The sequence below is a fragment of the Teleopsis dalmanni genome, chromosome 2 (genome assembly GCF_002237135.1).
Source record: "Teleopsis dalmanni isolate 2A chromosome 2, ASM223713v2, whole genome shotgun sequence".
Lineage (NCBI taxonomy): Eukaryota > Metazoa > Arthropoda > Insecta > Diptera > Diopsidae > Teleopsis > Teleopsis dalmanni.
In genome coordinates, this window is record NC_051847.1 from 63,478,167 (window position 1) to 63,498,469 (window position 20,303).

The 20,303-nt window shown below is 30.8% G+C and overlaps 1 protein-coding gene across 1 annotated transcript in view; it reads right to left on the bottom strand.

Annotated features, from left to right (window-relative positions):
• Nucleotides 1-20,303, bottom strand: part of LOC119679283 (terminal nucleotidyltransferase 5C) — a 291,602-nt gene that overhangs the window by 186,840 nt on the left and 84,459 nt on the right. The gene's annotated exons all lie outside the window — the stretch shown is intronic.

Consider the following 20,303-nt stretch of genomic DNA (forward strand, 5'->3'; position numbering starts at 1 on the left):
TTTTTGAAGATCATCATCCTTTAGTTGATATGCACCCAAATATACCAAAAGACTAAGGCCTTTATGCACTGCGATCAGTTTGATATATTGTGCACACCTTTATATTTAAAAATTTAGTATCTCGAGAAATCAAACCAGCTCCATTAGAAAGAGTTTTTGAAGGTTTTCATCCTCTAATTGGTGCACTACCACCAACTTGATTATTTGAGCACTCTATTATATTAAGAAATTAATATCTCGAAGAATCAAACCAGGTCCTTTGGAGGGAGTCTTTGAAGGTCTTCGTCCCCTAGTTGATATGCACCTAAAAATACCACAAATGTGTTCGAAAAATACGAGTGTCATTACAAATCCCTGTATGAAGTAGCATTCCAAGGTTTTAATAATTCTTACGTACTTTACACTTCAATATGGAAACCTGAATTTATTTTAAAATAATTCCCTTTCCCATATATTTATTGTTTTATTTAGTTCTTCGTTTATATTGAATTTTGATTGAATAAACAAAATATTTATGCATTATTTTTGCATTAATTGACAAATATTAAACAATTACAGAATTCAAATTTCAATTTATAATTTTGTGCTCTAAATTTGTAATAAAACTGACGTTAAATTCAATTAAATTATGCAGTTTATGTGTCAAAAAAATATTGCATTTAATACCAAAATTGAGATACAATGCAATTTTGTATCTCAAATGCAAAAATTGTTTACACAATAAATTGTCAAAATATTTTGCAAATTCTTATTCATACATTGAAATGTAAATTGCAATATTTTGACATAATATTTTCCATTGACCAAAATTACATTCCGAAATGCATAAAAATGTTGACCATCTCTCTGTGATTTATTCATTAAATCTAACCAGCAAAAGCGATGAGCAGGGTTGCCACACAAAAGCTGTGTGGCTGTGCAGTCTCATTATGAATGCAAGTAAATTTAAGTGTGTTTGCATTTGAACGAAACGAATAGTTTTTGGAAATTCATTCAATAATCTATCTGATTTGTATTATAGCAATACAAAATTTATCATTTAATTTACTGGCATTTCGTGTGCTATTTTCCTGTCAACACAAATTTTAATTAAATAATATTATAACAAAATCAATCGATATTGTATATGGCATGATTGTATTATTCAAAGATACTCAGGATTATATATTTGTGTAATTAATGTGTACTGGCATACACCATAAACCACATTATATCGTCTTTGCCAAAAACATTCAATTGTTAAATATTTTATCTTCAAAGTCCTAATGTTATTTGTGAACTCAATGTAAATATTTCTTAAGAACTTAAGGATTTCTTAAGTACACAGAAGTAGAACGAATAACCGCACCTTTACATTAAACTGGAGTTATATTGTATTCAAGACACAGCTTGTGGTGTAAACTCTACGTATATATCAGGATTAAAATATTCGACAATTGACCATGTCCATGTTTCCCTTGTACTTAGTATCTTTTAATGATTTTTACTATTGTTCTTATCGTATTTAAGACTGAATATCAATCATTTAGTTTCATGTGTTATGTGATAACGTATCGAATGCATTTCAAACTTAATTGAATTATAATATCTAAATTTGTTTTAATTTTAAACATGAGCTTTTGTCTTGAAATTAAATTATTTTCATAATTATTTAATAACTGCAAAGAACATTGAGATCAGAACTTAATTAAATTTCTTTATTAAAACTCTACTTAAATACATGTAAAGAATATATGTAGAATGTAAAGATATATTCTGGATATTTGTTTAAATCCACGTACCCGGCTGGATCAATCAGGTGCACCTAATATGGATTCCGCGACATGCTGACATCCAAGACAATGAAATGGCAGGCAAACTTGCAAGAAGAGGCGCGGCTTGAAGAATGACAGGCACAGAACCATTTTATAGTCTAGGCAAAGGAACTCTATCCATTCTTATAAACGGCGCTGAGAAAGAAGAACGAGAACAGTATTGGTAAAGGCTACCAAGACTATCACAATCTACCATAAAATGCTTTTAGGGACTTACAATCTAGAACGCTTCAAAGATTGCATTGCACAATCCAAAAATAACCTGAGAGTTATTGCGGGATTATTGACCGGTCACTGTGGATTGAATAATTACCTATCGATCTTAGGAATTAAATCCAACTCAGACTGCAGATACTGTAGAGAAGACAGAGAAACTGCATGTACCATGTGCTTGGGAAGTGTCCAGCACTGATGCACAAGCGAAAGTAGCACTTTGGAAGGTATTTTATGGATCATAAGGATCTAAGACTAGGAATGGTACGGTCTACCTATACTGTCTTTCATTTAAGAAATCGTACTTGAAGAAACTCTCTAATTCGAATAAGGGACACAATAGATCTTTTAAGTCTCACTACACCATTCCTTTCAATTCAATAATAATAATAATTGAATCCGCGTGCAAAAGCTAACTTGAAATTATTAGGACATAGATATCATGATATTCAAATGTTTGTCTAGCTAACTTACTTTCTCTCTCTTCCTCTCTATTTTTCACTATTGTTGTGTTATTCATGCAATTTGACACGACTGGTGGCAAATGTTTATGTATTAAATTTTATATTGTTGTTGGAACTTAAGAAAAAATCCGACTAACAACAGTGGCAATAATATTTCTGGTAATAAAATAATAATTGGCGAATAAAAGTACCATTAAGCTTGCTTATACCTAAGATAATTAAATATTTTCAATTTAGAATAGAAATGTTTGCTTTAATATAATAATTCGATATATCATTGCAGTATATATAAAACATTATTTGCGCATAACTAAAGTAGGTCTTTGTTGAAAATTCTAAAACTTGATGGATCTTCTAAGTATGATATCTTTGTTTAGTTTCTCTTCTCATGCAGCAAAAATTTCCACTTATTAATTTCTGTACATTAATGATCAAATTTTTCTATACAAATTTGAACGAGAAAAAAAGTATTAATAATTTGCAGTACTTAACAAAATAAACTCTCAGAATTCCAATTATTTATTGAGGATTTTTCAGCGCAAAAAGGAAAATAATGACTGGCAACTGATAAGTAATGACAATGACGATAACAGCAAATGAAATTGCAAAGATAAGAATTGGCAAATTGATACAAAATCACAGCAAAAATAAATTGAAAATCAAAACTTCACAAAAAGCGATGCAATAAAAAAGGGAGAAAACCTAATAACAGCATCGATGGAAGATAAAAAATGATTGAATGCTGCAACCGCAACCGCAACTGCAACTGCAACTGCTTATTGAAATGCTGCTGATTAACATAAATCGTGTTGCTGCCTTTTCTTCTTTCCTCATTTTGTAGATACTTTTTGCACAAAGTTTGCAAATAAAAAGATTTTTTCTTTTAAAAGGATTTGCCTCACAAACAAAAAATATGAAATCAAATAAGGAAAAAATATTTAAGTAGTGTATAAAAAATATATATATAATATAGTATATAAAAAACCAACAAATAAAATTTGCAATAAAGAAAAAAACGCAAATAAAAATAATAAAATGCTACATTTGCAGTAATATAACAGCAGCCGTAGCTCGCAGATACATTAAAGGAAAAATTATATTAAAAAAAAAATTGCGAAAAAAGAATTCAGTGTTGAGAAAAAAATCGTTGGCAATCTCAAAAGTAAATTTGTAGAGGCGTAAAAAGCAAATAAAAAGCATGGAACAAACAAAAGGAACCCTGTCAGCAAACGTATTACATTTATCTGCAACATCGTGTTCAGAAATACTTAAATGCATGCAACTGCAACAGCATTTGTTGATGATGTTGCTGCTGTAAGATATCTTGAAAAGAATAAAAAACGTTTATTCCTTCCCTGTGCTTTTTTTCTTAACGAAAGGAAATTAAAGATATACCACGCTTTAAGTTCCACTAAGCAGCAAATTGCTTTAAGAGTACCGGAATTTAATGCACTACACTGAGAAAAATTATATGCTATTTATAGATTGTAAAACTGAATTGAATACATGGGATTGAAACCCCTAATTTAAAAGCAGTTTTTCTTCTTTAATAATTAAAAAGTATTACAAGCCACTGTGTGTGACTTTAACCCAATAAAACCAGCTCTTAATAAATAATCGTATAATTCATATCAAACCATTAATCACGATCAGTTTCAAAATAGGTTAATAGGTTTAGTATTTAGAGAGGTAAGATCATCTGAGTCGAAGAGCATAAAAGAGAACGTGAACAAAATGGAATATGGAACAAGATATAGTAGGTTTAGTATTTAGAGAGGTAAGATTATCTCAGTCGAAGAACATAAAAGAAAAGGCGAACAAAATGGAAGATGGAACAAGATGTAATAGGTTTAGTATTTGGAGAGCTAAAATAATCTTAGCCGAAGAGCATAAAAGAAAGCGTGAACGAAATAGAAGATGAAACAACATGCAAAGGGTTTAGTATTTAGAGAGGTGAGATCATCTTAACTGAAGAGCATAAAAGAGAACGTGAACAAAATGGAATAGGGAACAAGATATAGTAGATTTAGTATTTAGAGAGGTAAGATTATCTCAGCCGAAGAACATTAAAGAAAAGGCGAACAAAATGGAAGATGGAACAAGATGTAATAGGTTTAGATTTAGCGAGCTAAAATTATCTCAGCCGAAAAGCCTAAAAGAAAGCGTGAACGAAATGGAAAATGGAACAAGATGTAATAGGTTTAGTATTTAGAGAGGTGAGATCATCTCAACCGAAGAGCTGGTAAAAAAGGGTATATAAGCTAATAACTGCTATATAACTGCTATATAACTTTGACAGATTCGTTTGTCTCATTCATATAGAGATAATGCTAAAAATAATAAATTGCAATCTATCCCCTATTGAAATTCTTAATACGTCACTGTATATATATATTGAATACAATATACACATAATATCAAAATAAAGAGTTTCGATAGTTAAGTGTCTTTCATAATAATAATTATAATATATTATTTTCCATATTGCCTTTAACTGACGTTAAGGTAACGTTATTAGATAGTTATGAGTTATTAACATTATATATTAATACTAGCTGACCCGGCGAACGTTGTTTCCCCTTGCAATTAATTTTCCTAGCTCAGCTGAGTTATAATATTTGTTGTTATTCAACTTAACCTTTAGCATTTTAATGCGAAAATTATTTTAAATTGATTTTTTCTTTTGAACTACAAAAAGTTCACATGCATTACTTATGTTACAAATATTTTCATGTTACTTCAAATCCTTATAAGCACTACATTTTAAATGAAAAAAGATTATTGTTTATCACTTCATCAGACTAAGTAATAATTGACCTCAGATCTGCATACCTCCCCGAGGAGCTTGTAACCATTCAGAGATTTGATAACGCGGTGTTGGTAAGTCTGTCAGATTTCATAAACAATTTCACCGCAGTATGATTATAGGTGAGCCAATTTTTAATCTTAAGTTATATGGTAGCATTCCTGGTTTGTATAGTTGTCGTTTAGCAGTCTGTTTGAAACGGTAGTGAACAACTGGACCAACTGGTTGTGATTTTTTAAAAACGGTTCTAAAATACCCACAATTTCTTGCTCCTCCATCTGCTCGATATGGCTGTACTGGCAACGTGCGTTTATTTGCTGCTTCTCATCACCCATGAAGTAGATTTGCAGAAATTCGGGATCATTATTGGGCATCAGCATTAAAGAACCAATTTGGTGATACACTTGGCCCTGAATCTTAAGTGTTGATTGAAAATTGCGACCAATCTCATTCTGAACGATTTTTGTTGTTCCAAATGATGTCATTTGAAAGCACGAATTGAATGTGCGAATTTTACGAAAAAACAATTTAGATTGAGATGTAGCTCCAGCCAATAGTGCTTTCAATGGTTCTAGCGGCGAATTCAATGGTGGCAATACAACTTTTCCAGATGCGCAGCAGTAACCGGCCGATTCACCTTTATATTTGAGTGCATGACAGTGTTGGCACTGTTTGTTCATAGCACCGATTACAATTCGTGAATGTGACGAATAGTCGATATCCGCCTCATATTCAAACGCAAGGCGATGAAATGATGCACGTGTCAATGCGCGACACACTTGCAAATGCTGTTTTTCACGTGTTCTGAATGTGTCGGTGACTCGTTGACGGGCCAGTCCTTGTCTCAATGCATTAGCTCGAAGGCGTTCGTTGTGTTGCTCTTGACTTTCATTAGCACGTGTGATTGTATCCTGGTTTCTTACATTTTCATTGTTTTCTGCCGATCTATTTAACCGACGGTTCTGGAGTAATTGTGAATTCCGAATGCGTCGACCAATATTTCCTCCTCGTCTACGAAGACGTGGCATTGTTTTTTGTACGTTATTTATATATTTATATATATAATTCTTCTTTTTTGTGTGTGTTCAAGTCAATTCAAGGATGGTTTAGATTCACAATTTGGTCCACTGGATACCGTTTTTTTAATTATTATACAGTTTTTTGGTATCCATATACATTTATATTAGACCTTTAAAAGTTATTCATGCTTACTTTGATTTGTTTAAAAAGTTTAAACTCTAAAATGAATCGTTCAGCTATCCTGTTGAATTTTTGAATTCGCTGGAATACCAGGAAAACCAACACATAACTTAAGATTAAAAATTTGCTCACCTATAATTATACTGCGGAATTTAAATCCACTTAAGCTATGCAACGGTAATTTTACGATTCATTTTAGAGATTTTAAACTTTTTAAACAAATCAAAGTAAGCATGGATAAATTTTAAATTTCTAATATAAATGTATATGGATACCAAAAAATAAAAAATTAATTAAAAAGACATTATCCAGTGGGCCAAATTGTGAATCTAAACCTTCCTTGAATCCACTTGAACACACACAAAAAATTTCATCAAAATCGGTTCAGCCGTTTAGGAGAAGTTCACTGTCAACACACGTACAGAAGAATTATATATATAAGATAATATTTTATTTTATTGTAGTTGTGAGCCCAGTTTTTAATTAATTTTAATTGGTAAAAGAGGGCTGATATGAATAAAAAATAAAAGCTTCTAGATTATTTTTTCTTTCTATTTTTATTTATTATTATTATCTAGTCTATAATAATATCGCCGACGTTTCGAAGATTAGTTGACTTCTTCCTAAGGGTGAAGTATTATTACAACTCTATATTAATATTATATTATTATCTTCATTGTCTATTCGCAATATAAACAATAACTGATAAAGTAATGTTCTGTTTGAATGTTTTTACAAAAGAAATTGGTTTCAAACTACGTTTAATGTAATCCCATGTTTGTTTTAATTAAAGGTGATTTGATTTTTAAAGTAGTTTAAAACACAGAGTTGCATTTCAATTTCGATAAGATTTTTGTTGCGATATTGTTCCGAATAAACCTTTCTTAAACTGATAAATTTGCCGTTGATCATTATTATTTTTATGAGTAAAATGTATACATGAACACAACAGCTGATTTTAAAACTCATTTAGTTGGTGTGAACACCACTTTTCACTAAAACATATTGAATGTGCTTAATATGTTAGTGTAAACACTAGTTTAAGTGTCTTTTTCTTATAGAGTTTATTTATATAACGCTTCAATACATATTCGGTTAGAAAGAAATGTTGGAAATGTTGTTGAAAATTACTATGTACTATTACACTACTATAAAACCTTCTGAATAATTTATTAAGTATTATTGGAATGCTAGTTTTAGTGGTTCACTTTATTGTGCACAGACAATATAGAAAAAATGTGCTTTTGACTAACCCTCGTTTCGTCAAACAATGAAAGGAATTACTTTATAATTTTTTCAACAAAATTAATTTTTATTTAAATTAATTTGATTTGTATAGTCAATAAAAGTCTATTGCATGCTATCATATACTAAGACTATATTATATAGCCATATAATTACCAACTAAAATTCAGAAAATTTTATTGCCAATAACTTGAATTTTTTTCTGTGTAATTTTTGGTAAAATCGGTGTTGTCATTCCTGAAAAGTGTATACATTCCTTTTTTTCTGATGTCATTTGTATTATCAGATATAAAAGGTTGGACTGTCTTTGCACACAACTGCATCAGTAAGATGCTGCTGCTGCTTTTCCATCTTCAGTCTCCGTATCTGGCTTACGTTTATTGTAGTTAAACCTTCCGTTCGTTTGTATGACTGTCAGTAAGTTTGACCGTCGTTTCCTTGCATTCACTACTACTCTTATTGGCCCTTCTCTTGGCCTTTATCCATAACTTCCTTAAGTATTCACTTGGTTCAGTATATTTGTGCATGAAACTTAATGCAGAAGAAGATGCAATCGCAATCTTATGTTTACTAAATTGAGAATGGCTATGCATTTCTTGATGATTTTTGCTATAAAAAGAAGCCAACGTGGCAAAAGCTGAAGAAAACAAGAAAAAATAAAATAAAAACCAAAACTAAATTTGAAAAGCATTAAAGGAGTTGTTCCTTCACAAGATTTTACTACATTGAAGTGGCAATACGTTTCCGTATCATCTTCATGGCTTGTATTTAAACTGATGTTTCTTTCACTTTTGCATTACAACTCAACTCACGTTCCCATTTTTTTCTTTGTATATTTCATTTAAATTTTTTGTTTAAATATTTTTGCTGAGGTCGAGTATTTTAATTGTTTCCTCTTTTTTTCTCTCCTTACTCCTTTAAATATTTTCCAACTGAAGCTGCCTTTATTTTTATATCATTGAAATATTGCATTGCTGTAGATTATCTTGATTTTTTAAGTGTCAGCTCTACAGTTTCCTTTTTCGTTCTGATATTATTTAATTTTTATTTTTTTTTTCATTTTATTCTTGGCATAATTTTTAAGTAGAAATTCTTCTTTCTTATCCTTTAGTTTTGCATTCAGAGCACAGTAGCGTCCTAACGACAATAAAAATTTGAATACACGTTTAATGATAAAATCTAGTACTACTCAGCAGTGATTTATTATATTTTATAAAAGGGAGGGTTGACGAAAATTAACACAAGTCACGGTCTTAAGTGTTATTTTATGATTTGATTAGGGCTAAATAGCAGGCAGATGTCCACAAAGCATTAAAAACGAGGTGCATAAATATATTCAGAAAAAAATAATAATAATAACTTCTTCTTTCGTAATCCTATTTTACTTAATTATTATGTAAACATTTGAGATGATTTGAGGTTGGAAGATTTGAGGTTTTCTTAATCCATAAGTTTATTTTCTTATTACTTATGATTTCATGAATTATATTTGCTTTTTTCTTATTTTTTATTTTATTTGTTTTTATCTCCGACACAAGTACAATCAGTAAATTTTAGATTAAATATTTTTCAAAATAAAAAAAACATTATTTAATAATAATTTTTATTTGATCTACAAGTTTAAAGTGTTACCTATTCAAGCGACCATATCTTTATTGTGTAAAACTATTTTTTATTAATTCAAATTATACAAATTTGTGAAAATAATCAAAATTTTAGAATCCATTCACTCTACCTCGATGTAGCCACCTTTTGTCTTGACTATGGACTTCAAATGGTTAAAAAATAAGTTGCATGTGAATATCACGAATGTGATCATCTGGTCCATTCCATCTCATTCATGAACACTGAACAACGGCTTTCTTCAGCGTCCCCATACAGGCATATTTTTTTGTCCTAGTCGTCATCTTGCTCTCTGGTCCAGATAGCATAGTCCATCGAATGTGCATCAGGCGAATTCAAAAGCCAGATTCATTTGTGTGAACGAAATACAATGTGGAATGTGATTTTTTAACCACTCTTGGTTCACACGAGCTTTATGAGACCGAAACTGATGCCGGGTCTTGGTCTACGACCAAAATGTTTGCATGACTACGGCTCTAAAGTGGTTACCAAAACATTTTACCGATAGTTAGTCGCATTGTCTTTGACACCAGACTCGATGAAAACAATTGGTCCCCCGTCCAATCGTCAATCGGCGGTCACAGCTGTCCATATCATTACTTGAAATCGAAGATTACTTCGAGTTGCAATTTATTAATACTTTTTGGATAATTATACTTACTTATAAAGTCATAATAACCTGTTACCAAGTTTCGTGCATTAAGTGTAATGAGTGCTTACTTAACTAATTGACTCCGCGAAGACACGGCCTAGCCCTATCCCTTCGTCCTTCCACTACCATTTCAAATATGTTTGAATTTTACTACTTACTATTTAACCGTTAATGGATTTTAGACTGTCCAGCACTTCTCTCCAGGCACCTCTGCTGTGTACGTATTTTCTCCAGTTTCGTGCATCAAGTATGGGTAATGCTTTCTAAACTGGATGAGTCCACCGAAGAAGGTATAGAGATAATGCCTTCTTTCTCCCACTACTCTTTCAAATATATTTGAATTTTACTTGCTATTTAACCATTACCTGATTTTTGTCTGACGCAACACTCTTCTCTAGGTGGCTCAGCTGCGTACGCGCCTTCTCCAATCTCGTACATTTCTTTCTTTCTCGTGGGTCTTTCTCTAACGATCCTTTCAAATATGCATATTTGAATATTACCTGCAATTTATTATAGCTTCTTTATATTAAAATTTATTTAAATTAATATATGAAAATATTTTAAAGTGTAGACCACTCGACGACTTACGGTTATATGTAACACATCTACAAGTTGAACTAGAAACTCCACCTGTAATTCACACTCAGGCACACTTAAAAGTTTGAAAAAAAAAATGTTGCTTTTATGGCAACGACGGACGACGGAATATCGCTTACCACAATCCCCATAAATCCAACACTTAAAAGGCAAAATATTATATAAAATATTATATTTAATAAATTAAAATTCAAATGTGAGACAAGTCGCAGCACGTCACAGAAGCTGTCACAATAAATAAATGCTCAAATAAGCGGCTTTTCTGTCGCCTTCAATTTAATTCCACGCCACTGATTAAGCAGCAAAAAAAAAAAAACAAAAAAACAAAAAAAAATCAGGAAAAAATCTGAAAGCCTTTATGAACTTATTAAATATTTACTTAACGTGTATGAGGAGATTTTAAAGTGTATTTATTGTGTATTTTGTTGTCACGTTTTAATATGAGTACGAACACAATAACAAAAGCAGCAACAACTACAACAATAATAGCAACAACAGCAACAACAACTACAGCTATTCACGCTATCCGTGCTATCATATCATACACACAATTCAGTTCACAGCTACTTGCATCATTTGCCACAGTTGACACAGCCAGTCAACCAGTATTACTGCTTCTTTAGCTTCATTATAATTATAAATGCATTCAGATATTCACTTATAATTTATAAATATCTTCCCCTCTCTGGCTTATTGCAAATTTCACACGCTGATGTACAAAATGGCACATAGCGTATAACCGGCAGAAAGAGAGAGGAGTGTCCATTATGAAATACGAATATTGTGAATGAAGGAACAAAGGAACGCGCGCGGCAATTTTCAATTTCCTGTGATAATTGAAAAAAGTATTTATGTGCACTTAATGTGATGTATGTTTGCATGATATAATTGCACACACACACACACATACACACATATATATATATTCACATACACGTATACATAGTTTATAGTAAAATATTTTTGCTGTGTGGAGAGCTCAGAGCAACATTAACCGACATGCCTTACTTATGGTCTAGTGGATAGACAATACGTATATAGTTAAAGTGTTAAACAAAAAGGAATATACAACAAAGACTCCCTTCATATTGAAAAGTAGGAACGGAAAGGGAAAGGGAAAGGGAAGGGGAAAGGGAAGATAAGAAAATTGTGCAAAAATGCCGAGGGGGAATATTAAAGTTAAAACATTTGGATTTGGTATTAAATCCTTGTGTTTGTTTACACGCTACAATTGATCATAAAGCACATTAGCACTACTGTATTACTTAACATTGTACGAGTGTTGCGCTGTCACTTTACAGAACTACAGAAGACAGAAAACAGAAGACCGAAGATAATGATGGTGTAGGTTACAAGAGCAATTATTTTAAGAAGTTTAAGAAGTATTTGGAAAATGTGTGGAAATAGAATTTTACCTGAATGGAGTTATTTGAGAAGCAAAAATTGAAACACAGTTTTTATTGAATTGTTCATATACATATACACTTATATATGTATATATATCAGTAGAAAGCAAACATTATAACAATCTTTGGGTATTCTGAATTAAAAAAAAACACCTCACAATTATCCTTTGTCCGTATTATTCTTTTTCACAGAAAAGGTTCTTATTTGTATGAGTTTATATATCATAGAATATTAATGACCGAAATTTCATGAATAATAATAAAAAATTTCACACATCACAAACCATTTACTGGAATATTATATGATTATTATAGAATCCATTATATATTCCATGTTATTCTATTAATTTTTTGGTGTCCCTTAAACGCATTCAAGTGATTTTCATATACATATATAATATAGTCATTCACATATATATAGAGTCCTTTTTATCACACTTATTTATTTTTATCTTGCAAATCAAATAATAGTCATTTATAGCTCCATATCATTAAAACGTGAAAGATCACGGTGGTATTAAGCCCATCAAAATACATTTTCTGGCTACGTGCTTGTCAGGCTTTTAATTTTTATTAGTCAAAAACATTGGTGATTCTAACAATAAAAAAAATTTAGGAATCCAACAAGAGCTTGCTTCTAGAAAAGCATGATATAGAGACAGAAGGTAGTCCACTTCACAAAAAAATTAGTTTACCTATGCTCGGAGAGGTGATATATTGCGTTACTATAACTTTTAAGAGCACAGTAACTGTTCTAAAATTAAAAAGAACTTTGTAATATTCTTTCTAGTATATCAGACAGACATATGTATATAGCAGACTCTTGAGTGTTAGGTTTAGCTTGTTAGAAAAACACGATCGTTTAGTTCCATTAACGTGCCATTAACAGTACCGAACTGTAAATTATGATAATTTTCAACGATATTATTTTAGAGAATATTTTGTTATCGGTGCTTCTCTAAAATTTATAGAATATTTTATTATTGACCATTTCCATTGTACATTGGAAAGTTTTCGGAGTACAGTTAAATGTAAGCTGAAAAATATTGTTTAAACTTTCTAGTTGAATTTGTTATTGTTTGAATTGTTTTAATTTCCAAATATTAATTACATTATTTATGAATTCATCAGATTTTTGTTTTTTTAAATTATTTATCGCTGTACAATCATGGATTTTTTTTTGAACCTTTTATTTGAAAACAGCCTCATCCAAAAATTGGAAAAAACTACTACTACAATAGCATCATTATGATTTGCGAAGTGATCTCCTTTCAATACTTCTTATATATAATAAAAATGTACATAAATATATCACATATTAGTAAAAATAAAAAATTAAATTATTTCTTTGATATTTTGAAACAACTTAAAAAAAGAAGAAAACAGTTTTGGATCGATATCAGTTTCATTTTCAAATTCTGCGCTAAATTTGAACATAATTATTTTTATGAAGAGGGTTTTCGAACAGTACTAAACACTACAACAACAAAAATTCTTTTTTATATTATTTTAATTAATTGAATTTTTGGCTGACCATACAGCTGTTTCGAATATTGCCCAATACCCATCATCAGTGGTCTTAGAAATAATTCTTGTATTTAATTATTCATTAATAATTTTTTGAGACTGCAATTCCCAGGAATCGAACTCATGCCCTGCCAAATTTGAAGCTCAGAGCCAGCGTTCAGTAGCCAACAGATACAAAGCCGTACTTGATTTTTAAGTGCGCAGATTATTCTGGAGTTTTGTTACTTTGCTGTGAAAGTTTTATTTGAAAAATCCACATGTTGTATTATATTAAAACAAAATCATAAACCAAGCTGTAGAATAATTGAATTAATTTATTTTTATTTTTAATTGTTAAATTTCAATACTATTCTGTTTGTAGAGGCATATATTCCATATATTTTTGAACCAGCTTATTGGTTAATTAATTAAATTATACACAATATTTTAAATTAATTTTTAAAAATATTTATTTTATTAACACCTACATTTCGACTATAACCTATAGTCATCAGCAATGTATTTTTATTATAAATACATATACATTGTGACCGAAAAGCTTCCGGAAATTTTAAATAAAACGCAAAATTCTTAATCTTCATCAATATTTATTTTATCTCCTTCAAAATATGCCTCCATTAGAAGCAACACAAATAGTTTCTTCCAATCATCCAAAACATTTTTTATAGGCGCTTTCCGGTATGGCTTTGAGTTCCCTCTGCGAATTCTGTTTTACGTCTTCTATGGATTCAAAACGCGTTCCTCTGAGTGGTAATTTGAGGTTGGGAAACAGGAAAAAGTCACACGGTGCAAGATCAGGTGAATACGGTGGCTGTTCGATGGTATTTATTGAATGTTTGGCCTTAAAATCGTTGATAATGTTGAACAAATTGAGGTGAATCGGAACAAGCCGGGCGTTGACACGTCGCATACACAAATTGTCCACCAAAATCAAACGAGCCATCTCACGACCGATGCCTAGCTCTCGTGCTATCTCTCTAACACTCACATGAGGATTTTTGAACACGATTTCCTTTGCCTTTTCAATGTTTTCGTCGGTGGTAGAGGTCGAAGGTCGTCCAGAACGCGGCATGTCTTCGACGGTCGTACGACAGTCCTGAAAGGCTTTGTACCACTCATAAACTTGAGTTTTCGATAAAACTGATTCCCCATAAGCCTTTTGTAGCATTCGCAACGATTCTGCACACGAAATTTCGTTCGAAAAACAAAATTTGATGCAAACTCTTTGTTCAATATTTTTTTCCATTGTTTTTTTCGCAACGCACTACTGAGGTGAACTGGTTTCAACAGCTGCCGTAAACGAACTGTCCGACAGATCCGCGCTCATTTTTGGCATAGTAATTAAGGACCAGTGCTGCCAACTACATAAACTTAAAATATCGAAAAATATACAGCGCGCGAATTTTAAATGAGAACCTCCGAAAACTTTTCGGTCACAATGTATAGTCTAATTTTCATACAAACTATTGCAAACTTTAATATTTATCTTATTAAAGACAAATTTTGAAATTAATATAAAATACATTAATTATTACTAAATCAAACTAGTTGCCGAAAAGCCAAAAAAAAACAACTCTACATAGCGCTCTGCAAACTGTCCACATTGCCACTTAATGCGGATTTAAATGCTCACATAAATTATGTATGTACAAGGGGCGCTCACATTAAAAAGGGTGTTTGAGTAAAAAAGCGACAAAAGCAGCAGCCACATTAATTATTCATGAGGTTTTATAAAGCAATACCAGCAGCTTAAGGCAATGGAAAAGCAAATGGAAAAGAAAAAACAAAAATTCATAACAGCAACTGTAGTGAGACAGGGATGTGATATATAATTTTTGTTATTGTTATTTTTTTTTCTTTTCTTCCTTTACTTGTTTTAAGCAAGCTTATCTTTAAGGTAGGAACATCATTTTAACCACAAGCGGATTATATGTATCACAACAGCAGCAAAAACAACAACAATAACAATAATAACTGAAACAGTAATAACAACGACGACGACGACGACGGACGGCCTAATGCCTTGTATTGTTATCATACATTCATTCGAATGGCTTGTATGCACACATTAATAACCAAGCAATGGTACTTGGCGTAATATGAAACAACAGTTGCAGCGACAACTGAAGAAGGCGTAAAATAATGCATTTTAAGTGGCAACACCAGTTGCCCACATGCTGGTTCATCATGTGCGCACTACTGCCCTGCCTGTGTCGTATAACACTTGCATATTGCGGCGAATAATAAAACAACAATAATAACAGCAGCAGCAACAACAACAACAACAATACGTATAATACGAGCAAAAGTATTACTCGTACCAGTGGCAAGCGCAACTTTTCAGCTGCTGTGGTTTGGTTTGGTTTCTTGCTCATACCTGTTTTGTTGTCGCTGTTGTTGTTGCTGCTGTTTTTTTTATTATAATTGTTGGCATTTCCTGAGATAGCTATCTTCGCCATTGGACATAATTAGTTCATTTTATACGAGTTCATTATCGTTTTGTAATTGCAATTTTATTCGTTGAAAAATATCTTCAAACAAAAAAAAAAAAATAAATAAAATAAAATAAGCAATTCTAAAAGGGGGAAGGAACGGTTGCGGCTGCAAAAGTAGAAGGAAAATGTTTAAATTTATTGTTGCACAAATTAATGTTGAAATGTGCAACGACAGCTTCAAAAAAATAAAAAAAAATGATATTTATTCGTTCATGATAATATGTTAAACACTTGAAATTTGTATGGAAATTTATTGGCCGCTCTACGCACATTAAAATGTTTGAGCTGCTTGAGGAGCTTAAGCTAAGTTGACTGGCTTAAGCCCCTTTAAACTACAAATTGCAATTATATTTAATAGTTGCTTTTAAAATCCGTAACGAAAAGCAATGCTACAACATTTCATCAATATTTATGCAAATTATGCAGCTTTTAATAAAATGGCTTCAAACTAGTTCCGCAGATTAAGCATAAAATATATAATTTGTTTTCAATTTCTTAATTATTATTTATTAAAATTTTTATGACTATAAATAATAGATTTTAATAAAAATTTTGTAAAATATTAAACCAAATCAATTTGTAATTAATTCGAATTTGCATTTGAAAAGCTTTTAATTTATGCTGGCAATGCTGGCAGTAGCCAATGTCTAGGGAGTCATCACAATAAAGAAGATCATGTCAAATCGATTAGATCCACAGTAGTGCAGTTCATATTTAACATATCCGATTTATTTAATAGTAGTGGTAAACAATTGATAATACCGACAATCGATAATAGGCGATAGTTATATTTGAACTGACTACAGATTATTGATAGGTTCAACTCTTGGAAAAAAAGAATTAAATAAGAAAATCTAATAAAATGTCAATTATATTATATTACATATTATATATTATTATATTATATTATATATACATATTATATCATATTATTACAAAATAGTTCTTTGAATCTCTCATAGTTATTACATTGGCATTTATGCTTTCCGGAACTTAGAACAAGAAAACTCGTCCTTTGTTGGTACATTTTATACCATTATCCTAGGACCTCACTGACTATAGCCGCTTTTATTAGTACTGCTTTCTATTATTATTCCAATTTCTCGCAATCAGTCGACTGGCATTTATACTTTCCAAGTCTTATATTTTGAAAGTATGATCTTTGTTTTATACCATTATCCTAGAACCTCTCTGTTTATGTTGGCTGTTTTTATTATTACTACTTTCTACTATTATCCGAATTTTTCTTAGTCACTTGACAGACATTTATGTTTTTCGAGTATTAGATCAAAGAAATACGCTTTATGGGGCTAGAAGCTATTTTCCAGCCCTATCTTAAGAGTGCTGCGTCCTTCTTTTTTATCTTCAAGGTCTTTTAAGATATTTTATACACTACAGTTTCCAAGTTTGTGCTGCATAAGGAATGCCATCATGAAGTATGACCAATCTAACCATACTTTCATTTTCTACATGTGAATGTAGTGTGTTTGGTAAGTTAGGTTAGGATATACCTGCGGTTATACGGATCCACTGACGTCTATTGGCGCATTGTGTTAACGTATTCTTATATATTTGAGTTCGACTTTCTTAACTCATAAGTTTAAAAACCATCTTGATTTTTTTGGCAAAGCTTGAAATTCTATTTAGAATGTTGTTCTGAAATTGACCAAGATCGTCAAAAAAGGAAGCCGTTAAAATAGTAAATTTAGGCATGGGATGCGCATGCATTAAGCATTAAGAAATCAAATATAATTATGTGATTATCGTTCTCTAACAGCTCTGACTGACAGTGACATCCATAATTTGCACCACTTAATCCAACTATTCGAAGAGTTGAGTTTTTAAATCCAATTTGTGCGACTGGCATAAAAGATAAAATGTTCTCCAGGCTGATTACTTCGTACGCTCTTAAATAGATATCTTTTATTCCGGATAGGCCAAGACATTTGCAAAGGCCAATCAATTGCCTGTATTTCTTCTTCTTTTTTTCAGCAAATTGAATTAAATTTGAGTACCTGACACAGCTAGTGATCTGTCAAAATCGCTACGATTTTAATTTAAGTTTGAATTTTGCGCATGCCACCGTTGTCGCATCATAATAAAGATAATGTCAGAAACATTTTCTTAAGTCACATATAATTATTGTAATAGAGAACCTTACTAGAATTTGAAAAAACAACAACTTATAGTAAAAAAATTAGCTTAAAAAGTGCATAAAGTAAAAACCTGTCTCAAACTATATCGTACCTTCAATCTATGGCATTTTTCCACTCACTATGTTTGCTACATTGTGTTTTATTGTAATTTTATGCAGATCGGATTCGCACCTACAAGCACGAAAAGACCCGTACGAGTATCTCAAAAATGCAAATAATTACGAATAAATAAATTACAGCCCGGACAGAGTGACAGTGATAAAAATAACGTGATAAAATTTCAAATTAACGATAATTTAATTATACTTTATTATTAATATTTGTTGTTAAATTGACAATTATAAATATCAATTTACATTTTTCTGTTGATAAATTTAAAAAGGCTTATAGCAATAATAAAATTCATTTTAATTGTTTTTTCTGTAGAATATAAAATGATATATGAAAAGCAAATAAACTGTAATTTTATTTGTCATCAGAAAGCAAGGACTTCAGTTATAATAAACTGTCAACAGTTGTAAAAATATTTTATTAAATTTTTATTAATAATAGTTTATGTAATTTTAATTTCGTATTTCGTGTTGAGTGAATAAACAATAATAAAAAATTAATGGTATCTGCATAAAATGTTTTAAAGTATGAAAATTTTACTACTGAAATAAAGTTCTTTAAATAAAAATAAATTTAAAATTTATTCAATTATACAATTATGTTATTTTTTTCAATATGTAATGCTTCTATAACAAATAGGTCTTGTTTTTATATATTGTATATCGTACTATTGAGATTTAATTGCATATCATATCTGTCAAGAATTGTGTTAAGTCTCAGTGACAAGTACTATACAAACTTCTTCATCTATAATACTTCCAAAGTTACTGACATACATAATTACTTTCTAAATTTTTCTAAGGAATACTTCTTCCGATGTTGTGAAAACCTTCCGAAAACCTTTCAGATTCTCTAAATCCTGGATTAAAATAATCCAAGCTCAATCAATTACTAACACTCTGGCTCTATTAATTTCAAAACATTTATCTTTTACACTCTACAAGCGTTATCATTATAATTTTAGAGTCTATAATTAATTCATTCATCGCACCTCTGACTCTCAGACTTAAATCTAATTCAACTAACTAAATATTAACCGTCATTTTTATTAATGGAATTACCGGATCACTGATTTAATTTTTGAACAGTTTTTCCTTAAAAACCGGTTTTTACATACTGAAGTCTTATACAGAAGCTTAAGTTGTGTTCGACTCATTGAAACAAAATATATGTATTAAGTGTTCTAGTTTTAAAGCGATTTCGATAGACCTGTGTCGGAACAACTGACAATATAATAGTTTTCCTGCCACAACTAAGTACGGTACAATATTTTGAATGATTGGTAATCAATTTTATAGAAGTATACAGAATTAAAACAGGGAAAGTCACCACATCAGTATATTGTGATCACATCTCCATAACGTGATCACAGCACTATAATGTGATGCTACATAACCAAAAAATTTCTCTTGCAATAAAACCAAACCATGAACTGTTGTGGGATTTATGAGACCTATTTATTGGTATCACTACTTTAACACATCTATATCTTTAATTTTATACACAAAATAAAAACCCTAAAATATTCAGGGTTACCAATGCCCTAGAATGCATATATATATATAGTTATAATCGCATTTTTGTATTTGATTTAATGTTTGCAAAATTAATGGAAATTAAAATTTCCAGAAGTGAACATTAGTGACTGTCAGTCTTTGCTTTTTGCCTCTAGTATTAGTGGTACCTTCTGCTTTGTCAGTAAACGGGTTTTTAGTTCTATATTTTTCCCCGTGTATATACTACTATAAGTGGGTCATTTTTTATCTGCATACTTAGTTGACTCTTCCCATCTGTACATATAAAAACCAATTTAACCAATTACTATAAATTGGACTTTATTCAATTAGTATATAAGAATAATTGATTGCAATATTATAATATTTTTTTTTGTACGAAGCATTAGCAAGCCCCGAGGTCATTTTTTACTAAATATAATATAAATTAAGTTATGAGCTTTTATAATAATTACTTTAATAGAAACATTATTTAAATTA